Here is a 27,962-nt window from a genome sequence, read left to right on the forward strand (position 1 = left end):
CATTGAAATAATTGGCCATTTAACTGTAATCTGATTTCTATCTTTTAATGAATTTCCAGTCCACAATAGACATTGTTTCTTATCCCATGTTTTTTTAATTTGCCCAGAAGTCTTTCATGAGGCAATTTGTCAAATGCTTTCTGAAAATCCAGCTACACTTTATCAACTGGATCACCTTTATCCACATACTTAGTCATACCTTCAAAAATATTTAGCAGATTTGTGAGGCAAGACTTCCCTTGGCCTTGGCTAAATCCATTGTTCCATCAAACCATGTGTATGCGTTCATTAATTTTGTTCTTTCTACCATTTTTCCTATTACTAACATCAGACTCACTGGTCTGTGGTTTTCTGAAACCCTCCAATCTTCAGATGCTGTAGTTGATTTCAATGACAGGCTACTAATTGTAGATTTGCAATTTCATTTTTGAGTGGTTTTTTTTCAGCACTCTGTGGTATATACTATCCAGTCCAGATGATTGCTACTCTTTAATTGGTCAGCTAGACCTATTAAGTCTTCCAGGTTGACTGAGATTTGTTCCCTTACGTCTTCCTCAGTAATGATCGAATCCACAAATTCAATTTGTTTCTTTTCTATAATCTCCTCCAAGTGCCCCTTTTACCCAATGATAATCTAGTGGTCTAATTTATTTTTTAAATTTCTTATTTATTTATTTATTGGGATTTATTAATTGCCTTTATGAAGAGATTCACCCAAAGCGGTGTTCAGCAGCTTCACATAAAATTTACAATTTTGATTAATAGTATAATGTAAATAGAGTAAAAATGTTTTTATCTGCCCAGGGATGTTTGAGGCTTTGGATGGGTACTGTTGGCTCTGGTTCAGTTCCGGGCTGATGCAGGGCTGGCTTGGAAAGGTGACACCTCACTGGGACCCATTTCAGGTCCAAAATAGGTCTGGGGGCTTGCGGGGCTGCCAGCTGCGGCATATATGACCTGCCACAAAGGCAGGTCAGCCATGAGTGCAAGGGACAGGAAAATAGCCTGCCTGAAGCCTGGTCAATGGAGCTCCGGCACATAAGTGATTTTCCACACATGTACGATAGGCACCTGGAACTCTGGTAGGCCTGAAACAAAGCCAGGGTCTCGAGTAGTTTTGAGGCCTGGGAAGCTGCTACAGCTAGTCATGGGTGGTTCCCAGTACTGATTGGGGGGGGGTCAATATAGACCAAATTGAGGGTCAGGAGCAGCCTGAAGAAGACCTGGGGAGTCAGGTAAATGTTCCTCTGTGCCTCTGGTTTATTTATTTTTATTTTAAAATATAGTTTTTGGGCTACATTTGTTGAGGATCTGGGGACATTTTTTAAATACATTTTTGGGGTTCCCTTTAGTGGGCCATGGGGACTGGACATTGGAAAATTTCATTTTTGCCCAGAAAGCTGGAATTTTAGTTGTGTGGGGCTGGTGGTGTTTAGAATGCATGTTTTAAAGTTTTGTCGGTTATAGAGATAACAAGGGAATTAATTATAATTTTTCACATGGTCGTCAAGGGATTTTGACATGATTTTTGATTATTTTGAAGGAAAATGTATAGCATTTCAGAAAATTTATAGCATGCAGTAAAATGTTTACAATTACAGGGCCCTTTTACTAAGTGGCAGTAAGCACTAACGTGTGCTTACCATGTGCTGAAAAGGCACTACCGCAGGGTGTGAACAGGCATCCCACAGTAGTGCCCTGTGTTAATTGAGTAGTGCAGGCAAATTGCAGTGCCCTTCCCAATTAGCATGGGGTTGATTCAGGAGCCCTTAACACCTACAGTAGGTGGTGGTAAGGGCTCATGTGGTAATAGCCACACGTTAATTGGGAAATTAGGCCGTAGCTATTACTAGCAGAAACAAAATTGTGGCTATTTTACAGCAGCACTAAAAGTGCACGGGGAAACCCACATGTTAACAACAGTGCTGGCCATGTTTTGGCATGGTTTAGTAAAAGGCCCCCTACATTTTTCCTATTAAAGTCAATGGAAATTCAGGGTTTCAAAATTGAGCTGAGTACTGAAAAGTTTGGCTTCCATGATTCTGAAAAAAACTAAGGGCCCTGTTTACTAAGCTGCACTATAGGCGTGCTAGCGTGTTTAACCCCTAATTAGGCCATACTTACCTGAAGTGGGGTGAGGGTCAGCATTGCCTTTCGCTGAGTCAACCTGGAAGATAAGAACAAGGAAAAAAGAATTCTACACAAAGGGTAAAAAGGAAATGCAGGGTTTGGAAAAAAAAGTTAAATGGCATTTATCTCATTGCTGTTTGTTGATAAGGGGTTCTGTACTAATGCAATCTTTTAGGTAGAGTTCGGGATCTTCTGGAAAACATAAATCATTTTGAAACGCGGCTGTAAATCTTGGCAAAAGGGTTTAATCTAACATGTTTTAAAACTGTTGACACTTTAATTTCTTCTGGTATATTCTAACCACAATTTGAACTTCTCTTTTAAAAAATTTTGTGCATTAAAAAATGTACTTAAGTACATAAGTATTGCCATACTGGGACAGACCAAAGTTCCATTAAGCCCAACATCCTGTTTCCAACAGTGGCCAATCCAGGTCACAAATACCTGGCAAGATCCCAAAAAAGTACAAAACATTTTATATTGCTAATCCCAGAAACAGTGGATTTTCTTCAAGTCCATTTAATAATGGTCTATGAACTTTTCCTTTAGGAAGCCGTTCAAACCTTTTTTATACTCTGCTAAGCTAACCACCTTTACCTCATTCTCTAGCAACAAATTGCAGAGTTTAATTACACATTGAGTGAAGAAAATTTTCTTCGATTCGTTTTAAATTTACTACATTGTAGCTTCATCGCATGCCCCCTAGTCCTAGTATTTTTGGAATGCGTGACAGACGCTTCACATCTACCCGTTCAACTCCACTCATTATTTTATAGATCTATATCATATCTCTCCTCAGCCACCTTTTCTTCAAGCTGAAGAGCCCTGGCCGCTTTAGCCTTTCCTCATAGGGAAGCCGTCCCATCCCCTTTATCATTTTTGTAGCCCTTCTTTGTACCTTTTCTAATTCCACTATATCTTTTTTGAGATGCGGCGACCAGAATTGAACACAATATTCGAGGTGAGGTCGCACCATGGAGCGATACAAAGGCATTATAACACCCTCATTTTTGTTTTCCATTCCTTTCCTAATAATACCTTACATTCTATTTGCTTTCTTAGCCGCAGCAGCACACTGAGTAGAAGGTTTCAACATATCATCGACGACGACACCTAGATCCCTTTCTTGGTCTGTGACTCCTAACGTGGAACCTTGCATGACGTAGCTATAATTTGAGTTCCTCTTTCCCACATGCATCACTTTGCACTTGCTCACATTAAACATCATCTGCCATTTAGATGCCCAGTCTTGTAAGGTAATTTTTCACAAACCAATACTTGTTTGAGAATTTGTGCAGAGTCTTTTCCTGTTCAATAACTGTAGGAGCCATGCTCATTCCCAAATTTAGGGCCCTGTTTACTAAGCCGCACTAGAGGCACGTTAGCATTTTTAGCGCACACTAACCATGTAGATGCCCATAATATTCCTATGGGTGTCTACATGGTTAGCGTACACTAATTTTTAGCACGCGCTAAAAACGCTAGTACACCTTAGTAAACAGGGCCCATAATACAGGTTTTTCAAAGATCTGTAGCAAATTTGAGTGGAAGTGTGCTCTGACTCAGGGGAACCTACCTATCTTGATCACAGTTACCGGCAGCAACATAAGCTATTGCTCTGAGACAGAGCAGCACTGAAGCTAGGTGATGTTATAATAACAATAGTAAAATGATCAAATATAAGCATGAACACTATCAATGAGGTAAACTTTGAGATAGAAATTTGAATCCTAGCAATAGGCCTAACATGAAACAGTATCTGAAATATAAACATTTAACAACACTGTAAAAACATCATGTAACAGATGTATAATAAATGTGATCAGGATATGAAGAAGAAATTCTTACCTGCTAATTTTCTTTCCTTGTGTCTCTCTAGACCATATACTGCCTGCAGGTCAGGAAGCTAATGGTAGGTAACTGACTCCCTCGCAGGCTTTTTGCTTTGAATGGATCCAAAAAAAGTTTTTACTATGATTTTTTTTTTTGCTTCTATGGGAAGCTTCTTTTCAAATTCTCTTGTTGCAATCCTTATTAATGCCTTGCATCTAATTTGCCAGATACTTTTTAAAAATATTTTTTGAAAGATGTTCTTTGGTTATAGAGCTTCTTTCATTTTGCTTTTAACCATGCCTGCTGTCATTGGCTTTCCTTTCTCCTTTTTCTAATACATGGAATATATCTGGTCTTTATCCTTCCTATCCCTCACGACAGCCACTTGATGTTTTAAAGCTTAGACAAAAGATTTATATATCAAGGAAAGATGCCAAATGTTCCATGGTGAAACATCCCACCCACCACTCAGTGTAAAAAAAGGCAATGAAATTGCTGACACAGTTTGGTATCTATGTGAGTTCTTTATGTCTCAAACGCAATGTAAGAATGCTCTTCTGTGGCCAGTGACATATTTGATTTAAAATCATGATTAATTTAGACAAAACATTCTTGAACTGTTAGAGCTATGACTTGTGCAGGAATCTTGGTAAATTATCAGAGAGCATATCATTTTAATGCTAGAAACCTATGTGTGTGTCTTTACTGCTTCAGTGCAGAAGGCTCAGATATGTTTATATTAAGTTAACTTCATAGTTCTGAAAAGCTGAACAAAAGTACTTTTTTAAGGTTTAAAATATGGTTTATGGTTTATTGTATTTGGTAATCTCACAAACACTCTTCAATTAAGCTGACAATTCCAAATCACTGAAAATTCAAACAAAGCTTCTTATACATTAGCGTAGTATATAAAAAAACAGGGGGAAATGCCTCAGAACTCAGCCTGCTGATACATTTCAAGGCTTTTAGCAGGACCTTACAGGGTGGTTCCAATCATTGGCATAAACCCACTTTTGTTTCTTTAAGACATGAAGGGCTTCTTTTACAAAGCCACGCTGCCGATTCCTGGTGCAGCAAAATGAGAGGAAGCCCATTCAATTCCTATGGGCTTCCTCTCATTTGCCGCTCTGGAATCGCTACTATGGCATTGTAAAAGAAGCCCTACGGGGTCTGTTTACAAAGCTGCATGATAACTGTGTAGATGCCCATAATATTTCTATGGGTATCTACATGGTTAGTGTGTGCTAAAAACGCTAGCGCAGTGGCATACTGAGGGCGGGGCGGTCTGCCCCAGGTGCACGCTGCAAGGAGGTGCAGGGAGCAGCCACGCAGCTGTCAGCTCCACTGGTTCTCTTCTCCCTCTGATGTTACTTCCTGTTTAAGGGCAGGAAACTGGTGGAGCTGACAGCCTCATGACTGCTCCCAGCACCCCCAGGAGGTAAGAGCAATGCGTCGGGGAGGGGGGGGGGGGTTTGGAGGTGATGCACCTTGGGAGGTGATGTGACGGGGGGGGGGGGGGGCACTGTGCATGAGGGAGGGTGCGCAGTAATGATCCACCCTGGGTGGCAACTGATCTAGGAACGCCACTGCGCTAGCGTGCCTTTATAAACAGGGCCCTAAATCTATCTGATGTGTTAAACATTTGCTGGTTATACCTTCTTAATGTGACTACAAGGAATGCAAAAACTTAGGGGTTCTTTTACAAAGTCATGCTGAAAAATGAGCTGCGGTAGTGTAGGCGTGGGTTTTGGGTGCACGCAGAATCATTTTTCAGCGCACCTGTAAAAAAGGCCTTTTTTTTTTGCTGAAAATGGATATATGGCAAAATCAAAATTGTTGTGCGTCCATTTTGTTTCTGAGACCTTCCCGCCAGCCATAGACCTAGCAGTAAAGAATTTGGGCAGTAATGACCTACTTGCGTCAGATGCCAAAAATGAAATTACCACAAGAGTCATGTGGTAGTCGGGTGGTAACTCCATTTTGGCGTGCATTGGGCACGCGTAGGCGCCTACGCGGCTTAGTAAAAGGGGCCCTAAGCTTTCAAAAGGAATCTTGTGTTGAACTTGTGCTGCAAACCACACCAACTATGGCCATAGTTTTGCCTGTAGCTGTGTTAGGGTGCCTTGATTTAATCTGTAAACATGTAAAAAATATTAAAATCCCTAAAAATATGTGCAAATAACATATTGTGCAAAAAAGTGCTCTAAATCCAGCAAAAAACACAATTAATGTCAAAAATGAGCTTTAAAAAGCAGAGTTCTTGCTACCATTCAGCTGCACTGCAAATGTTTCAGCATCACTAGCAGGCTTATTTTCGAAAGAGAAGGGCGCCCATCTTTTGACACAAATCGTGAGATGGGTGTCCTTCTCCTAGGGTCGCCCAAATCGGCATAATCGAAAGACGATTTTAGGCGTTCTCAACTGCTTTCCGTCGCGGGGACGATCAAAGTTCACGGGGGCATGTCGGAAGCGTAGCGAAGGAGGGACTGGGTTGTGCCTAACACATGGGCGTCCTCAACCGATAATGGAAAAAAGAAGGGCATCCCTGACGAGCATTTGGGCGACTTTACTTGGTCCATTTTTTCTTACAACCAAGCCTCAAAAAGGTGCCCGAACTGACCAGAGACCACCGGAAGGAATGGGGGATGACCTCCCCTTACTCCCCCAGTGGTCACCAACCCCCTCCCACCCTAAAAAAACGTAAAAAAATTTTTTGCCAGCCTGTATGCGGCATCAAATGTCATACCCAGCTCCATGACAGCAGTATGCAGGTCCCTGGAGCAGTTTTAGTGGGTGCAGTGCACTTCAGTCAGGCGGACCCAGGCCCCCCCCCCCCCACCTGTTACATTTGTGGTGGTAAATGTGAGCCCTCCAAAACCCACCCGAAACCCACTGTACCCATATGTAGGTGCTCCCCTTCACCCCTAAGGGCTATGGTAGTGGTGTATAGTTGTGGGGAGTGGGTTTTGGGGGGGCTCAGCACCCAAGGTAAGGGAGGTTTGCACCTGGGAGCAATTTGTGAAGTCCACTGCAGTGCCCCGTAGGGTGCCCTGTTGGTGTCCTGGCATGTCTTTAATTGATAGGCAGAGTCAAGGCTCTACACAAAATTGTGTTTCAGCCATAGGGCCTTCCTCAGGAGTCTCTGTAAAACCACCACTGTCCGAACTAAATTTGGAGCAAATAGCGTCAATGTAAATTAAGTGTCACAAGTTATCAATGGAAAATACTTGAGCAGAATGTCTGCAGATGTATCAAAGTAATGGTACTAAACGAATCAGTGTAATAGTTGAAGCGCTATATAGTAAGTGATCATGGCTACATATTCACATGTAGGTAGCACCTTATTCCCATATTCTATAATGACACCCATGTAAATTCCCTTTTGGCACCATGATGGTTGGCACTAATGCCCAGATGATCGAAAGCTACTACTACTACTACTACTATTTAGCATTTCTATAGCGCTACAAGGCATACGCAGCGCTGTACAAACATACCCCGCGTTGTTCCAAACAGCGCTCTAAAAATAGCGCTGGCGTGGGGCTTTACCGCCCGTATGATCAGAGATAATAGCATGCAAATTTATGTGCGCTATTATCTCTGATCATAGGGAAAAGGGCAGGAGGATTGTGCCGAGTATGCACTCAGACACAATCCTCCCGCACTTGTTTGACAGGTCTGGGCTGTCAGCCACAGGGGCTGGAGGTCCGTGGGACCACCAGACCCCAAACAGCATGGCCCTGGTGGCCTAACACCCCCACCTTGAGGGAGCAACAGGGGGGCTGGAGGTCTGGCTGACCTCCAGTTCCCCCAACCCCCCCCCCCCCAACACAAGTACAGGGGAGCTGGCGATCTGGTGAGTCTCCAATCCCCCTAACCCCCATATCATCCCCCCAAGTAAAGCCCTGGTGGCCCAGTGGGCCGTGAATCAAGCCCCCCGGACCTGGTGGTCGAGTGGCCATGTTCCCCACCCCCATACCTTTGTTGGCGGTGCCCAGCCCTGCCCAGCGCATCCTGTGTTGTGCTGGGCAGGGCTTCATACTATATGAGAAAATTAGGAGTGGAGGAGTGGCCTAGTGGTTAGGGTGGTGGACTTTGGTCCTGAGGAACTGAGTTCAATTCCTGGCACAGGCAGTTCCTTGTGACTCTTGGCAAGTCACTTAACCCTCCATTGCCCCATGTAAGCTGCATTGAGCCTGCCATGAGTCAGAAAGCGCAGGGTACAAATGTAACAAAAAAAAGTATGGGGCAATCCCTTAACAAAGGACCTGGTAACACAATGTTAAGGTTTTGTCTTGAATCCTACATGGAATGGGTAGCCAATGATGTTGAGTCATGAGCACGGTGACCGGATCTTAGTGTCGTACATGAGTAAGGAGTTTGATGGCAGTATTCTGAATGGACTATAGTCTGCACAGGAATTTCTTTTTCAGAACCTCACACCTATTTCCGCCTACCTTTCCATGCATACTTCTGCATGGATAAAGTGGTGGGCAGATTGTTGAAAGGAAACTCTGTGGGAAGTTTCCCTTTAAAAATCTGCTTGCAATCTCATGGGTACCAAGTCCCTGTGAGCCTGCAATGTAAGCAAGAGGGCTGAAAATAGCTCTATATGTGAATGTTTCCCAAAGTTTGCTAATTATTGCAGGAAACAAATTGGAAAACTACAAAACTGAGTAACTAATTATGTGTCTTGCCATGAACCTGCTGAAACTTGAATACTCAAAACTGAAATATCAGATTGGCAGATATATAGGGACATCTGTGGCTTATGCTGGAGTGCCTGGCTGCCTAAGAGTTACTGACATTTATGTACAATAATACAGGGGCTCATTGCCTTTACTCAGAGCAGTGACCATGTGCATTACTGGTGACCTGCAGGAAAGGCACATTTTGGTTGTGTTTACTGTAGCTTGTTTCATTTTGTTCCAGCCGCTTTACCATTTCATTCATTTATTTCAGGTTCCATTTCATTTCATTTGGTCTATTTCAGAAATAACATGCTCTATTTGCAAACAAAACACATTTCTTTTTTTTTTTCTTGGCATTTCATTATAAAACAAAACATTTCATTTCAATAATAATAATAAATGCATGTCCCTACTCCTTGGGGAACACTGTTTCCACTAAACTGAGCAGAGTCCTCCACCTATAGTCCTGCCAGTGGGGGGTGCTGTTTCGCTATCACGTTTTTTTAAATAGTGAGGGACAGGCAAGCTCTGCAAGACTCCAGGGAACCTGCCTGTTCCTAGTAATTGAAAACACAATAATGAAATACCACCTGCCACTGGCAGCAATGCAGTTGGAGGACTCCCGCTCAACTTGGAACAGTGTTGAGGAGTACAAAGCAGTTTGGTTTCCAAGATATCTGTCACAAATATTCAGGATGCATATTCACATACATTTGGCCTATGAAATTATTGTATCTATTTAAGTTACCCTGACTACCAGATTGACTTGCAACCCTCCAGAACCAAGGAACCCTTTTACTAAAGCTTAGTGTGTGCTAACAGAATTAGTGCATGTTAAATGCTGGTGTGCTGGAGGAGCGGCCTAGGGGTTAGGGTAGTGGACTTTGGTCCTGAGGAACTGAGTTCAATTCCCACTTCAAGCACAGGCAGTTCCTTGTGACTCTGGGCAAGTCACTTAACCCTCCATTGCCCCAGGTACAAATAAGTACCTGTATACAATATGTAAGCCACAGTGAGCCTGCCATGAGTGGGAAAACACAGGGTACAAATGAAACAAAAAAAATGCTAAGAAGCCCATTTTATACCTATGGGTTTCTTAGCATTTAGTGCATGCTAAGCTTTAGTAAAAAGGACCCCCAAATTTGCATACCCTTTCCTAGTTGATTTCCAGAGGGCTGCTGCCAGCCATACTAGGTCATCATACAGTGACTAGGCCTGCCGTTTTTATCTTTCCCTGCATTTTCCTATTACAAAAATAAAGTGCTAAGTCTAAGAATGCAGTGGGACAGGGTTTTAGACAACCTGCTAGAGATTTTTCATGCTTGTTTAGTTCGCATTACAGTAGTATTTAAGATCTCAGATGTTCTGGTGGCATTTAGAAGGCTGTGTGCCGTCTTCAACATTTCTCACCTCTGCATTGCTGACATCATAAGATGCCTGGATTTGCCTTGACTAGTAGAAATGGTAATAAATAGAAATAAAATAAAGGAAATGTTGATACCTTTTTTAATTGGACTCACATATCTTTTGACAAGCTTTTGGAGGCAGATGGTCCAATAAAAAAGGTATCACCTTGTTTTCCTTTCTTTTCTTTTATTTCTTTACATCTTTACTATTTAATACCTTTAAAGTGGGACTAACAGGGCAACCACATGACTTTATCCAAGATAGTAGAAATAGGAATGGGACCAACTGGACCAAGCTGAGTTGATGCTGGGAGAGCCTAACTTGGAGACATGACCTTGGCAAATGCACTTTGAGGACTTCTTACCAAACTGTAGTATAATGTGGCCTTAGAACAAGCTAATGTGGGTCATTCTTGCGAGCTAAGGCCATTTTTACCACATGGGTAAAATGACAGAATTTCCTATTTTTTTCAATTAATGGCCACACATGAATTTTCTCATTAGCGTGTGGCCATTAGCACATGAGACCCTACCACCACCTATTTTGTAGGTGGTAAAGCTTACATGCTAGTTGATTTATGCAAGATACACCCACTTTCTGCCCCAGGCCTTCTCCTAGCACTAAAAATAAATTTTATTTTTTAGTGCATGGTTAGAACGCGTATATGGAAAAATTACCACAGGATGCCTGAGCGTGTCCTGCGGTACGCCATTTTAAGCTGTGGTATGCAAGTGTTAATGCTTACCAGAGCTTAGTAAAAGGATCCCTTTATTGCCCATTTCCTCAGGTAGCTCTTTGGGGTAAATTCTGAAAAGGTCACCGAGATGTAGGCACTGGAATGATGTGCACTAAGCACGAATTCTATATCAGCAGCTGTAGAATACTAGCTTAAGTCTGCATTTACGTGCTTATCTTTAGGTCTGTCAATTAAAGATATGCTCAACTTCTTCACATTAATCTAATGTTCTTAAAGGTCAATAGGATCAGGGAATCATAGTAGGATCTATCAGATCAGCGTACCTGCCCCTATTTGGCTGAATTATTCAATCAGCCAAGCATACGTTTCAGGGGTGGTGGGGTTTCAGGTGTGTTTTTCCCTTGGACATTTTTTGTTTGAAAATGGCCCTCAAGGAAAGACTTACTGAGCATAAAAACATCTAAAATCGGGCAATTTTCAAACCAAAAAGATAGACGGTTTTCTAGTTCAAAAATGACCATGTGTGGCACTGGACCTTTGTAGGTTTTTTGCAAAACATCCAAAATCAGATTTGGATGTCATATGGAAAATTCCCCTCCATGCTAGACATATAAATGAACTTATTCTATAATTTACGTGTGCAACTTTGTGCACTAGTCACAAATTTGGGCATGCAACTTTCTAGAATTAGGTGGTTTATTACACCTGGATTCTAAAACTGCTGTAAGCTGCCTTGAGCATTATTTGGAAAGGCAGGCTTAAAAATACAAATGCTTATTCAGATTTGTAGTGAAAAGTGAATCAGTGCTGTGGGGCTCTCTCTCTTTACTGCCACATGAGTTCTCTAATCAGAAAACATCACATGACCTTTATTGGGTTTAGGTGCTAAACTTGTAAAATGTAGGCAGCATAGAGTACTCTCATTTAGCCGGAGAACACTGATTCATGTTGTACATCCTCCTCACCTCCAGCCTCCAGTCACTAAATTACAACCAAAAAGCACATTAGTGTGCAACCTGCATTTAATTTGCTGACCTTTGTCATCCTTTCTAGCAGTGCTAACTCTACAGCAGCTACTGCAGAGCCTGCTCAGCAAACGATGAATAATTTTCGCAAAGATCAGAAGTGACAAAAGGGGAAGGTTACAAATAATTAGTCTTATAGAAAGCATGTGTGAGATGCATTTCTGTTCATCTCTATTACAAAACTGCATTGCAAAGCTCAGGGAATGGAAGAGAGAGGTACAAGGGACAGGCAACTTTCTTCCTCTCCTTTTCTTTTCTCCCAATCTGTCACAGGCCAGTGATCAGGTTAATAGTCTGAGGAGAAAGCTATCTTATCAGGGTAAACTAAACTTTCATCCCACCAGCATCAAGCTGTGAAAGAAGGAAACAGGTGAATGGCTTTCTCCTTTCATCTTTTCATTTTATGGCCAGAAGCAGCTGCTCCAAGGAGAGTGATGCCTTCATCAGGATGCCTCTGGTTATCTTTCCCCCTCCCTTTCACACTATTCCTCTTTCTTTGTCTCTAAGGGGTCCTTTTACTAAGCCGCGTAAGCGTCTACGCTCGCCCAACGTGCACCAAAATGGAGTTAACGCCCGGCTACCGTGTGCATCTTGCAGTAATTTCATTTTTGGTGCATGTCTGCTACGCACATCTGAAAAATATTTTTTATTTTCTGGCACGCGTTGCGGACGTGCTCCAAGTGGCACCTGACACATGTAGGTCATTACCGCCCAAATTCTTTACTGCTAGATCTATGGCTGGCTGTAAGGTCTTAGACCCAAAATGGACGCACGGCAATTTTGATGTTGCCGCACGTCCATTTTCGGAAAAAAAAAGCCTTTTTTACAGGTGCACTGAAAAATGATTCTGTGCGCACCCAAAACCTGCACCTACACTACCACAGGCCATTTTTCAGCGTGCCTTTGTAAAAGGACCCCTATGTAAGCTCTTTGAGCAGGGACTGTCTTTTTTGTGTATGGTGTACATCGCTGCATATGCCTTGTAGCGCTATAGAAATGTTAAATAGTAGTAGTAGTAGTAAATCTGTGTCTCTTTTCCTGCCCCATTATCTCCCTCTTCTTCTGCCGTTATCTTTTACTTTGTATGTGCATGTCTCCTTCTATGGTGCTTATTTAGGAAAGACTTTTAAAAAAATAATCTGAGCCCATAGAAAAAATCTTTCTCTGTGTGCTCTCCGTCAATTTGTGCATTTCATCCCTTTGGCCTCTGTATTATAACATGTTCTTTAACCTTGCTTCAAGTAGGCTGGTTTTGTTCAAATAATGATCAGAGAAAAAACAAAGATCTCCACTGAGAGTTTATGCACCTTATAATGGTCTCTGTATGATAGGTTTTATCACTGTCATAGACATTGCAGAGTGGACTGCTTGTCTGTCTGGGCTTTCTTAACCTTTCCTTTTAAAGGAAAAGAACAAGGATGGTACATTAGACTAAATCTTATGAACTAGTACCTACTATCCTTCTCAAATTTATTTGCTTTCTCACCTGCATCAGTCTTTCATGTTTGCGTTTTGATCAGTGACTGTTGAACTGTTGTTTCAATGTTTCTAAGAAGGCATTTTCACCCTAATAAACAAGTCATCCACCCATTGTATCTGCTTTTGAATGTCTGAAAAAGCATTCCCCTTCCTGGAGCTTGGATGTCAGCACAAAAAAATTTGGATTTGAACTTGATTTTCATGTCAATAAGTACTTTATTTTCATTAATGTACTGCCAGCAAAGAGAGAGAGTGCATTCTATGTCAAAGCACTGCTCATTGCCCACTCGTCAGGGAATAGCAGGCAAAAGAGAGGTAACTGGAGACTCTTCTACTGAAATTTTCTCCATTACCATAATCAAAATTACAGCGCAGGCATTCCTCCATCAATCCACTTTTTTTGCTAGAGATGTCTGACTGCACTGCTCTTTCTCACTATGCAGCTACAGTGAAAGATTGTATGTCCAGGACCCCCCCCCCCCCCGAGAGACAAAGCCAAGCCTGAGGCAAGCACCTCCCTCTGTGCCCCCCACCTCACATGGCCCCCCCTTACCGTGTCTCCTGTTCCTTGTACTGGGACTGCATTAACTCTGCTCTGCTGCACATAGGGTTACCATATTTTGTCCTCTCAAAAAGAGGACACATGTCCCGCCCCGCCCCTTCACATGCTCACCATGCCCCCGTCGCATATCCCTTTCCCTCCCCCCGGGTCACATATTCTCCTCCCCTGCTTCCATCACCTCCCCTCCCCCGGGTCACCTCCCCTCCCCTTACTTACTATCTATTGCCCTGGTGGTCTAGTGACCTCTTTGGGGCAGGAAAAAGCCCCCTCTTTCCTGCCCGGAGCTCTGTCCTTGCCCTGCATCCTGTTGCTGTGACGGTCTCGGGATTCAAAATGGCTGCTGAGAGTTGAAGTCTCGCGAGGCACCTTCAACTCTCGGCGGCCATTTTGAATCCCGAGACCATCACAGCAACAGGATGCAGGGCAAAGGCAGTGCTCCGGGCAGGAAAGAGGGGGCTCTTTCCTGCCCCCAAGAGGTCACTAGACCACTAGGACAGTAGATAGTAAGTAAGGGAAGGGGAGGCTAGGATAGGCCCGCCCGTTTGTCCAGAAATCCGGACAAACGGGCGGACTGGCAAAACCCGTCCGGACCTCCGTACATGTCCTCAAAAAGAGTTGCGAGACTTCAAAAAGAGGACAGGTCCGGGTTAATTCGGACATATGGTAACCCTAGCTGCACAGGTCCTTCTTCCCGTCATGTCCGCTCCCATGTTTGCGGAAACAGGAAGTACTTCACACAGGAGGCGGGACAAGGCAGGAAGAAGGACCTGTGGCTGACAGAGCAGAGTTAACATGATAACCCAGCACTGTGGCACACAGGAGCAGGAGACCAATCAGCCAGGCCGGTGCCATGCAGGCCCCACTTGGAGGCCAGGCCCTGGGGAACCTTGCCCACCCCCCTCTTGGTGACCCTGTACATGGCAGGGTTTCTGACTGCCTTTCAACTTTATAATAGACATTTTGTAGGCAATTCTATAAGTAGGTCTCTCCATTTGGGCTCCTGAGGCCACATGATAGGTGCCTATTCTATAAGGAAACCTAGGCGCCTTAGTTTGGTTATAGAATACTAGCATAATTTGATACTGGTGTGTCTAACATTTAGGTGCCTAAAAGCAGAAGGACACACATAACTTGTAGATTACTCTTGTAAGTAGGAGTCCTGCTTAAGTCCCATCCATGTTTCTCCCCTCTGTGTGCTCCCTTTTTAAATACACTCTATGTAAGCTACGCAGATATTTGCCAAATAATACTTTTGGCATCCTGTTAGCATTTATAAGAAGGTAAGAATAGCCATACTGGGTCAGACCAATGGTCCATCTAGCCCAGTATCCTGCTTCCAACAGCGGCCAATCCAGGTCACGAGTATCTGGCAGAAAGCCAGAAACTCAGATATGTGTGCACATACATGCACAAGTGCTAGTATTCTCTAAATGTAGATGCCTAGATTATAGACTATATGAGCTTGCTGGCTATAAAACATTCCCAAGGAATCTAACATTTCCTTTTTAATAAGCACATCTAAAACATTAATAACCTGGCCATGCGCAAACATTTAGGTATCTAGAGATATGAGGAACATTTCTAGCACAGGCATCCCTGGTTCTGTATCCTTAGTGACCAAAACTGGGCTTGTAATTTTATAAGCTGGACTGGAAGTAGCATGTGACTAGAAAGCTTGAAATACGATCAAAAGCTCTGAAATGAGTAAGCAAATGAGCTGAATAGATTTTGATGCCATAACCAGAGCCCAAGTTTCCTGTTGCTGATTTTTCAGGATTACATGGCACACTTTATCAATTAGAACTGGTTTTAAAAAATATATTTATTGTGTTTTTGCTCATCTTTGAGTGGTGGGGGTAAAGGATCTTCATGATCAATATAGGATGATCTCTTCCTGCATCCTCCACCCATTACATTTTCTCATCCTTTCTTCCAACCCTCTCTCTTTGATCACCTTACTCACTCTCTCCTCCACTAATCCTTTCTCTCTTTCATCGCCTCTTTCCTCCCTGTCATTCTCTTTCTATTTCTCTTGCACCATATCTACCCCTATTTTCCCCTATCCACTTTTTGCCCACATCCCATCATGTAGAGAAACCCTGGGGACTGGGAAAAGGGTGAAAGTGGAAACCAGAACCTAGAAATTAGCTCCATATTCCCCATAGGGAAATGCAGATCAGACCTGCACCCTTAACAGTAGAATCAGTCCCAGGAGAGGAGGGCAGAAAAGGAAACCACCAGAAGTCCAATGATAGGACCTCTCATTCTTCCAATGAAGAAGGCAGGCCATTAGGCTCCTCCAACCAAATAGAAGGGTAAATAGATGTAGCTGAAGAAAAAAGCTACGAGGGTGGTGGCAGGAGGTTAAGTTCTTGTCATAAGCCTGAACCAGCATATATGTGAAGGATTATTGCAGTCTTTTTGAAAGGATGGATTAAAAGGGGACTGACTGTCTATTTGAAAAGATTTTGGGACGTGCGTTTTGGAATACACTAACCTTTGAGTTGGATTAATGGAGACAAAATCGTGATCTCCAGGTCTTCTGCAGAGGACTTCACCCGTTCTGGGGAGATTTTTGTAAAGATGAAGAAAGGGGGTCAAGTGAAGGTCACCAAGGGGGTCAAGTGAAGGTCACCAAGTCCAATCATGGACATATTGGTTTTCATTTGGAGGACAGAGGGAAAGGTGATGGGATTTGATATACTGTCTTTCTGTGGTCACATTCTAAGCAACTTACGTATAATATACAGGTACTATTTTTGTACCTGGGACAATGGAAATATTTAGGGGTCCTTTTACTAAGGTGAGATGAAAAATGGCCTGCGGTAGTGTAGGTGCGTGTTTTGGGCGCGCGCAGAATCCATTTTTCAGCGCACCTACAAAAAATGCCTTTTTTTTTTTTTGCTGAAAATGGACATGTGCCTGGATTTTGGGTCTGAGACCTTACTGCCAGCTGTAGCAGTAAAGTCTCACACGATAACTATGTGCCACTTGGCGAGCGTTCGATAGGCACGGCCGAAAATAAAAATTATTTTCCAGACATGCCTATCAGACAGGCGCCAAAAATGAAATTACCACAAGAGCCATGAGGTAGCCGGGCGGTAACTCCATTTTGGTGCACGTTGGGTGCGCGTAGACGCTTACGCAGCTTAGTAAAAGGGCCCCTGAGTGACTAGTCCTGAGTCACAAAGAGCTACAGTGGAAATCAAACCCAGTTCCCCTGTTCACAGGCCACTGCACTAACCATTAAGCTACTTCTCCACATTCTATGCCAGCAGGAGCCTGAGGACACACAAAGGGAGGTCTTCACGGTCACTCGGCCTACACCAGTGCATGGACAGTGCATTACAGTCACCCAGTGCCATAGCTGCCATCGTGATTGCATCCTAGATTGTTCAGGGCTCAGAAGAGGACTTTGCACTTTGGACCACATCCTCCTCATCTGCCTGAGGCCCAAGTGTAACGCTTTGAACACAGGTACAAAACATGACACTGGGGCCCCAGGCGACAAAGAGAATGCTGCCTAATGTGCTGTACTGCTGCTGTTCTCCTCTAAATCCATCTGGCACAGCAGGGAGAGGATTACAGCTAGGAGGGAAAGAAGTGCTGTAGCAGCTACTGTCACCACTATGGCTTTGGTTCAGCCTCTGGTCTCACACAGCGATTCTGCAGGAACCAGCCAATTCTGAGGAGAGTGCTGAAGTTTGTGGTCTATGCTATGGCTGTAGAATAGTAGGAGACCAGGGGCACTGGCTATAGCATTCTAGTTAACACAAATCTGATGGTAGGGAGGCGATGCATGCTGTTGGCTGTAGTAATTGATTTATTATCGCTCTTCTGCTAACACATTCAATCACTGCTTGAACTTAATGTTTGGGATCAGTTGTGGAAATGCATCACTGGGAAAGGAAATGCAGGTTGCTATGCTGAACAGACGTTTAAAAATTAACAGGAGAAAGGTGATGTACTTCACTGTAAAGGGACCTGTGAAATATGAAATGAAGCAGCTTGATTTAAAAATCTGCCTTTTAAAGGTGAGACGTGTAGTGATCAATCCTTGACACACATTTCACCTTCTAAGGGTGCAGAGAATATGCTCCACTTCTCTTGCACTCGTTTCTGAGAGCTCGGATGTAGGAACAGTAGGTGAGAGCAGTGGATAAGAACTGAGAATTTTGAGGGACACATTAAAAAAATGTAAAAAACAGAACATGAAATGTGGTGTTTACTATGAAATGCAGAGTGCTGATTTTTAAGTTTATGGGTCACTATAGTTCCCTTATGCTGTCTCATGTTTTACCATGGTGGGAATGGGAGCTGGGAAAATTAGAGGAATAAAATAAAAGAGTGCAGGAAATATGAGGTGACCTACTACAGAGGGGTAGAAAATTCAAGATCTGGGAAAAAATTAAAAATGCTTGCACTCCCTCCCCCCCCCCCCCCCCCCCCCCAATCACCATGGGGAAACAGTTAAATTTTCCCATCAAGTCTGTGGAAAAATCTAGATCTGACATGATTTGCCACAAATTCAGGGGCCCTTTTACAAAGGTGTGCTGAAAAATGGCTTGTGGAAGTGTAGACGTGGGATTTGGGTGCGCGTTGATCCATTTTTTAGCGCACCTGTAAAAAAGGCCTCTTTCCCAAAAATAGAGGTGCGGCAAAATCAAATTTGCCGTGCGTCCATTTTGGGTCTGAGACCTTACCACCAGCCATAGACCTAGTGGTAAAGAACCTGGGCAGTAATGATCTACGCGTATCAAATGCCACTTGGCGTGCATCCGTTACGCGCCAGAAAATAAAAAATATTTTTCAGACGCATGTGGTGGTTGCATGCCAAAATTGAAATTACCACAAGGGCCATGCAGTAACTGGGCGGTAACTCCAATTTGGCATGCGTTTGGCGCTTGTAGGCGCCTACACGGGTTAGTAAAAGGGGCCCTCACTGATTTGATGGGATCGATACTGAATCTGACTGCTACAGATCCCACAAATTAGGCAAATTCCTACTGCAGCTCCTTGTGACCCTGGGCAAGTCACTTAGAGCTCCTTTTACAAAGCCATGGTAGTGATTCTCAAGTGGTAAATGCGATGAAGCCCATAGGAATTGAATAGGCTTCTCATATTTGCTGCACCAGGAATCACTGCCATGGCTTTGTAAAAGGAGTCCCAAATCATTCATTGCTCCAGGTACAAAACTTAGATTGTGAGCCCCCTAGGGACAGAGAAAGTACCTGCATGTAATAAATGTAAACCGCTTTGGCTGTGCCACAGAAAGGCAGTATATCAAATCCGATTACCCTTACCCTTAACCCTCCATTTGCCCCAGGTACAAAACTTAGATTGTGAGCCCACTAGGGACAAAGTACCTGCATATAATAAATATAAACAGCTTTGGTTATACCACAGAAAGGCAGTATATCAAAATTCATGTAGGTTTGCCAATACGAGGAATTATATTGGGTTTCAAAACAAATACGTTTTTCAAACTAACTCAGCAATTTGTTGCCAGAGAATGTGGTAAAGGTGGTTAGCTTAGTGGGGTTTAAAAAAGGTCTGGACAGCTTCCTATAGGAAAAGTCCATAGACCATTATTAAATTGACTGCTTATTTCTGGGATAAGCAACATAAAATGCATTGAACTTTTTCGGGATCTTGCCAGGTATTTGTGACCTGGATTGGCCACTGTTGGAAACAGGTTGCTAGGCTTGATGGACCTTTGGTCTGTCCCAATGTGGTAATGCTTATGTACTTAAACATATGAACTTACTCCCTATACCAGCTTATAATCTTTAACAACAGGATGAGGCGCTAACATTGTGATTGAAAAATATGGGGCATTTTCCTTTTTGACTGCAAACGAATAGACAATATTTTAGATTCAGCATGCCGACAGACAATTCCTAGAAGTGTTGTTAAGATCCAAAACCCTTTCATCAAACTAATACATTTTCTAAGTTAGAAAGCCAAATTTTTACTTTTCATCCCAATGCATAAAAAGAAAATCAAAAATTGGTCATACCTATGGTCAGACTTGATCTAGGTCACATGACTCATCTTTCTCTGCATCCCCTAATGATTAGCTACAAACAACCAACAAATAAATTCAGTTTGCAAATATTGAAGGGTTTTGCGATACACTAAGGTATACAAAACTTAACAAAGGAAACCTCAAAGCTCCAAGGTAGCGCTCAAACTTTCAACATCATCTACCTACTAATCTGGAGACCCAGTCCTATCATTGGTTTCCAACTAGCAGGGGAAAAAAAGGACAGTCACAAAAACTCAATTTGAGAAATATGGCTGTTCCTCAAAGAAACCCTGCAATACCATAAATTGTGATTGCAAAATCTTTTAATATATAATTATGCTCCAAACAGAACTGTGCCTGGTGTCTCAACAAGGTTCAAAACACTTACCTTTCGAATGTGTTGCTCCTTAGCCATTCCATTGTTTTAAAGCAAATTTGAAATCAAGAACATACACAGTCCATAAACTCCAACAAGGGCACCTTGTTTCGCTAGTAGCTATGTCAGGAGGTACCACTTCAACCTGGAACTTTCAACATGTTTTAAACGCCCAATATTAAAGCGATTTTAAAGGTGCTGACTTGTGGCAGGCAGACTTTGACCCAGATACTGAATGCCAGATCTATCTGGGTACTGGTGCCAGCTGATAGCTCAGTACCCAAATAACAACCTGGGTGATGTTAGAGCAGCTTTTTTGCTGTCCTAACTTTACTCAGCCACTTATCTGGTTAGCGGACTGAGGGGCACTAAGTGGATAGTATAATGGCAGTTTTCCCAGATTTTCAGCAACATTATCTGGTTACGTGCCAGTGAAATTTTGGGAATAACCTGGACAACAGGAGATAACTAGGTATTTGAGGCTCCTACCTGGTTATCTCCCACTTAATAATTTGCTAACGCCTGTTTCCCTCAGTACCAAAGTGATTGCTAGAGAGTGCCAGATAAATATTAATGCTGTTCTTTATGAGGGAGAGCGACAGTGCATCCATAAAAATCCAAATGACCCACTGGGAATGTCATTATTTCCTCTGACATCTGTGAGTATATTTTGCAAGATTGCATCAAGATAAATGACGGCCTTTTGTGCATTTCTGACATTGGTGACAATCAGTAATGATTTACCAGGGATCATTAAAGTGAGAAACTGCTGTGATTTAGGGCAGAGCATCATCCTCCCAAAGGAAGATCTTCATTGCTGAATTAGGTAGGGATAAAACTGCCACATTATGCTAATCATCTAGAACCCTAATGCAAATTCACTAGATTAAAATGTACCATAGCCTTAAACTGGTTTTTAAAGCCAGGGGGCTCTTTCTATGGTGTTGTCTGAATATTAAGCCCAACTAATTTCCACCTGGATGGTGCCAAATACAGTAAAATCATGACAGATGCAAAGATGGCGCAGAAAGGCAATGCAACATTTTGGGATTGAATCAAAATAGAATTTTCACATGATGAATGGCATTAATGTTTTCCGATATCAGTTTTCATACCTCAGGTTAGATCTGCTAAGCAAAGAATGGTGAGTTATTATTATTATTATAGGCAAGGGTTTGGTGATGGTGTTATTGTTTTTATTATTATGATGATCATCCACATCAGCACCAATAGACATGAAGATCGGAATTGTTACATCCAGGTCAGGATGTACTCAGTTCCAGTGGTACTTTAGAAAAATATCTGCTGAACCAGAGCCTCTATAATACCTGCAGGAGTACATGGGTTTATGTCGGTATGTGCAATGGGAGCAGCCATTTTGCAAACATACACCCTGGAAAACTGAACAGCATGGTGTTGGCTTTTACATGTGGAAGTAGCAACTTCCCAATTTCCATGGGCACATGGCACCACTTCCACGTGTAGCTGCCCTAGTTTGCAAACCTACAAGTGTAAGTGCCTCCAATTAACTAGTGAAGTTGTAATTTTGGAGGAGGGAACTACATGGGATTAGGAAGAAAGGCTTCCTTAATCCCTCATGTAAAGAATTGGCCAAAACAAGTACTTTTAAAAAATCTCTGCCTTTTAGCCGGTGGAAAACACAGTGTGGAAACTTTGTCCCATACACATATTCTCTTTCTAATATTGGAAATATATATATAGATTTTCTGACCGCCATTGAGCCGGCAGCAGTCACTATTTTTAAATGCTGACTGTTGCCAGCTAGATTAGCCCCAGGTATTCAATCCCATGCTATGTGTGGTCCCCGGCACTGAATATCCAGGGCAAAATGGTGCTACACTGGCTGCTGGAGTTTATGCAGTTCCCGGCTAATATTTAGCTGGGGACCAGATAAGACAGTTATGCGGGCCCTGGTTGAATTTTGGCCAAGATCCACATAACTTTTAAAAAATCCCTGAGCCCCCTCTCGCTCCCTGAAGCAGCCCCCTCCTTCCTGTCCCCCTCCCCACACCATGGGTCACAGCCCCCTCTCCTGGAATGGACCCCCAACCCACAGGCCTACCAGTATCTCTGGTGGTTTGAGTGGAGGTGATGGGGGCAAGAGCGAAGTCCACTTGCTTCTGCCCCTTGCTGCTGCTTTAAGAAAATGGCAACCGTGACCTCTCATGACATCACATGGTACTTGTGTACTTGCTCCTCCTCAGTGCTGCCCCTTCTACCGTCCCTGATCTGCCCACCTTCAATATGAGCGGTTAGAGCGGATATTCAGTGGCACAACCCCATTATGTGCCACTGAATATTGGTGGTTGGGTGGAAAGGAGTGATTTAAGCAGGCTGGGGCCTCTCCTACCTGCTAAAATTGCTTTGAATATCGGGCAGTTTAGCCCTACCAAGCCACACCCAAACCATGCCTCCTTGAATGTCTGAATGGTATGGATCTCCATGTGTAAAAAGTGGCTTTCTGAAATTGGTATTTCTATATGTATGCAATATATACCTGTAATATCCAATACTTACATGTGGATATGTCTGTAAAATAATGGCCTAAGGCAAGTTATGGAGTCACAAACGTATTATTGAGAAAAGAAATATGAAAAGTCTTCATGAAGTTCAGTATGACAGCTTTAAAACTCCCAAGGCCAACCCTTTATAAACAATTCCCATTCTTCTACTTACTCTACCCAAAACAGCTGCTTGACTTACAGTTATGGCTAGGTGAAAATCTTTTTTTTTTTGTACTTAATAAATTCCTCACATAAAGACACAATAATTACTGCAATTATTCTGCTTTAATCAAATTTTTTTTCTTAACAGGAATTCTCTCTTCCCCTTCACAGAGGTGAATACATAGGAAATTTGAAAGAACATTCTAATAATAGAAAATTCTTATAACAGCTCTTGCAGATATGTACATCCGTGGCATGTATGCTACGTCCATGCATCACTCTTATAAACCATGCAAAGAATGTGCCACACTTATATGTCAGAAAACTATTCCAATATTATAGAACTAATAATTTCATAACAATCCATTAAATATTCATTATGAAGAATACCAGAAAACACTGAATGTTATTGTAAACCTTTGCTGGCTTATGCCTGCATAGATGAGTTAAAATTATTTACCATTAGTTGTAGTCTTCTTCAGCCACTTACCTCAAGTCATCTAACAATTCCAAGTAGCAGATTACATTAAACTAACCACATTCTCTTGGTTCAAAACAGAGAGAAGGAAGAAAACTAAAGGATTGTGAATCAAGAACCAGACAGATGTTATAATAGTAAATGTGAGTTTGTTTCTAACAAGACTGGGATTTTTTAAGTTAAACAAATTGATAATAACTGAACAACTACACTTTCAGTGCTTCACAATAAACATTTTTCCCCCTTTACAGGTGCAACTGGATAGTCCAGACAGAAGCCAAACAGTGAACCAGAATATCAGATAAGTATTACTATTCAAATAGTGTTTCTTTTCTACTAACTCTTTTAAGGAAATGCTTTTTCTCTCAATAAAATGACTCTTTGTGTTCAATTTTTGTCTTTCAGACCCTTAATAATTTGGAACCTTTTCTCTCAGGTATTTCACTATAGTTCTCTCTTTTTTAGGTGTGTGTGTGTACACTTATCTGTTGAAACTTTGGTCTTTCTTGAGTCTTCTCTCTTCTCTTTGCTGATGGTGGGGCCCTGTGCTTCACATCTCTGAACGCAGGCTCTGGAACCATGACCTACTGCTCTAAGCTTAAAGAAAAAAACCTCAAAAAGAGAGTATACCCTATTGGCTTATTTCAAGTTACTCTATCTATGAGGAAAGGGTTTACTTGGGCCAGCTAAATCTTTAAAGAAATCATTAATTGTGGTCCTTAAATAAGACACCTAACCTGTCATTTTTGTCCCTAGACTAAGAAGAGCACAAGTAGTTTTTCAGATTACTTCCTCTCTCACACATCCAAAATTCCATACACACTTGTGCCTTATCTTTTTACTAGGCCAGCACCTAGGCTTATATACCCTGCACTCAGCCCTACACTCAGGCCCTATAGGCCCAACTTAAAAGCAGTTGTACTAGAAAATGGTGCCCTAAATGACCAGATGACCACTAGAGGGCATCAAGGGTGACCCCCTAATACTGCCCCTCCCTCCCCACGCAAATATGAATACAAATATGATTTAGCAACCTCCATTACAGCATCAGATGTTAGAACCAGGTCTATTAGAGCAGCATGCAGGTCCCTGGAGTAGTGTAGTGGTCAGTGCAGTGCACCATTACGTGGGGGACTCTGGTCTCTATCTGTTACATTTGTGGTGGAAACTGTGAGCCCTCCAAAGCTCACCAGAAACCCACTATACCCACATATAGGTGCCCCCTTCACCAATAAGGGCTATTGTGTACAGCTGTCGGCAGTGGGTTTTGGGGGGCTCAGCAGACAAGATAAGGGAGCAATGGTGAGATGTGTACCTGGGAGCATGTATTTGAAGTCCACTAAGGTGTCCCATTTATCTCCTGGGATGTCTGGGAGATGAGTCTATTAAAAATGCTGGCCCCTCCTACATCCCAATGGCTTGAGTTTCTCTGTTTTTCACTTGGACTTTTTGTTTTTTTTGAAAATGGACCAAAAAACAAAACGTCCAAAGCACAAAACCTTGTTAGAAACAGTATTTTCAAAAACAAAAGATAGACATTTTTCTCTTTGGAAAATGAACTTCTTTGTTATTCAGATTTTGGACGCTTTTTGCAACATGTCTAAAGTTGGATTTAGATGTCTTATCGAAAATGCGCCTCCATGTGTTTTGGGTGAAAGCTGAAAATTTATGCTTTGTCCTGGTTGTCTCCCTCCCTCCTTTCCCACCTGCACTTGTTAACTTTTTACAGGTATTGCATGATTAATATGAACATTAAAGCATGATCTAAAAATAAATTATTAAAAAATGCCTTAAATTGTGTCACATTGAATCTAGGCTTACAGGGATGGAAAGTCCTGCATTAAGACACGCTAAGCCCAGATTCTTACACCTTTTAGTAAAAGGACCCTGAACTGACTTATGCATTTAAGAAGGCATGTGCATTAAGAGGTAAAGTACGTGCCCACTTTGGGGTATTTTAATTATTTACATAGGGCCAAATTCTATAAATGTTGCCTGAAAAATTGGTGCCGAAAAACCACACACTTCTATAAACTACGCTTAAAGTTAGGTGTACTTTATAGAATATGCACATGTGCTGTTCTTTCAACTAAAAGTTAGGCTCACCCATTTAGGACACCTAAAACCAGGCCTAAATACCTGCGCCTAACTTAGGTGCAGATCAGGTATATTCCACAATAGTGTGCCTAATTTTGTGAAACACCCACAATCCACCCATTCCATGCCCATGGCCATGCCCCCATGAAGAAACAGTGGGGCCCTTTCACTAAGCCATGTAGGGGTATACGCGTATCCTATGCATGTCAATTTTGAACTGCCCGGCTACTGCGTGGCCCAGGCAGTAATTTCATTTTTAACGTGCATCTGCTACGCGTGCCAGAAAAGTTTTCGGTGTGCAGCACTAACATTGTACGTTCGCTGATAATTACCACCCGGTTAATGCGTGAGACCTTACCGCTAAGTCAATGGGTGGAGGTAAGGTTTCAGGCCCAGACGTGACAATTTTCATTTTGTTGCATGTCCATTTTCAGCCCCCAAAAAAAAGGCCTTTTTTGCAGGTGTGCTAAAAAATGGACCTGTGTGCATTCAATACACGCGTCTACACTAGTGCAGGCCATTTTTAGTCACATCTTAATAAAAGGACCTCAGTGCGTTTTAAGCCTGTAAAATGTATTGAATATTTTCCTGTCTTAAATATTGCTTAAAGCTGTTACACAGGACTGATTTCTCTTTCTTTTATTTGGCACACAGATAATAGGAAGTGCCTGTAGTGATGTAACCAGTTTTTATTTGAAACTTGACTGTTCTGGGCGCTGATTGGCCTGCAGTTTTGAAATTACCCAGTAGTGGCTGGCTGTTGCTTCAGTTTCAGCCCCAAGAGAAGTAGTGAGAAATCTGTTTGCTGAAGTTCTGTGAACAGATATAGCTCTGATCTCCCCAGATACTTCCTAGGAAGTGTGCAAGCATTTAGTTAGTGTTATTTTTTTTTAAATTTTTTATTTATTCAGTTTAATCAAATTTACAAGAACTTTCTTGATTGGAAAAGCTTCATAAAATTAAAATATAACATAACACAAAAAAAGAATAATCCATAAGGCAAACTTTAGTGCTCAAGTCCATAAATTGGAGATCCAAGAATTAGGAATATTAGGAGACGTGAATAATACAGAAAATTATTAAGGTTTTCAACAAAGACTATTGAGATGAGTTACTTATTTCATTAGCGCGTATCCTTTTTTTGCCGAGGTTATAAGAGCTGACACATGTGAAGGTTCTGTGAATACATATTTCTTCTCGTCAAGTCTAATTATGCACTTGCAGGGGTATCTTTAAAAAAAGGTACCCCCAAGTGCAGCATTTCAGGCTTAAGAAGCAAGAATTGTTTCCTCCGCCTTCTTGTCTCCTTGGAGACATCAGGAAATAATAATATTTTATAACCCAGAAAGGGGTTTTCCTTATTTCGGAAAAATAGGCGGAAAATCCAACTCTTGTCAGGTAATAGTGCAACGGTCGCAACCAAAGTCGCAGCCGTTGCAAGTTCGGAATCAGAGGTTTCAAGCAAAAGAGATACATCTAATGGAGTTTCTGATATTTGATTCAGTTCCATTCCTGGGACATAATAAGCAGAGGTAAATGGTGGTAAATTCTGATCTGATATGTTCAAAATGTCCTGCAAATAACGCTTTAGCATTTAAAGAGGAGGAACAGTCTTTATCTTAGTAAACTTAACAAATCTTAGGTTATAATATTTTGTATAGTTATCAAATATCTCCATTATTTTCCTAAGGTTTGTCAAGTCATTTGTCATCAAGGGTTGAAATGTTTCCAATTTGATAATTCTTTGATCCATCTTTTCAATCTTATCATCCGTTACTTTAATCTTTTCCTCTGTTCTTTTTAAGTCATTCTCTAGTAAATTTACTCTGGGAACAATTTCATTAGTCTGTTTCAAAAAAGTTTGACCCAAAGTGGAAACTAAATCCCATAATGTGTCCAAAGTAGCCTCCTTTGGTTTAACCACAAGTTCCTTTGGTATTTCAAACCTCTCAGAAGTCTTCACAGGGACCCCGCTCTGTCCCTCGGCACCTCTCCCCGCATTCCATGGTGGCGGCGTCTCTCCCTTCTCTGATGAAAGCGAGTCCTCCACTTGACGCTCTTCCGGGTCCATTCCACCTTCACGGGGGGACCCCGTCAAGTCAACGCGAAAGGAGCTTGCACCTACCGGCTGGTGAGGCAGAGTGCGCATATCGGGGCTCAAGGTGGTATCAAAGCCAGGGGAGACCGGTTCTCCTAAATCGCCGGAACTCCCTACTGGCAGCATTCCGATATCCAAAGAAGCTCCCTGCGGTCTCAGAAAATGGTCAATAGGGCCAGGTAATGAGGGAGTTGGTAGCGAGGCTCTGGCTGCCAATTTCCCTCGACGTTTAGGCATTGTATCAACTATAGGACGAGACTCGCAGCGTCTCAATAGGGTGCGGACATCTTGGATCCCCCACTCTAGTTAGTGTTATAACTGATACATATTTCAGTTACCTGCTATTGTTTTGTCAGTTGGACTATGTGGTTCCA

Source organism: Microcaecilia unicolor, chromosome 5 (genome assembly GCF_901765095.1).
Source record: "Microcaecilia unicolor chromosome 5, aMicUni1.1, whole genome shotgun sequence".
NCBI lineage: Eukaryota > Metazoa > Chordata > Amphibia > Gymnophiona > Siphonopidae > Microcaecilia > Microcaecilia unicolor.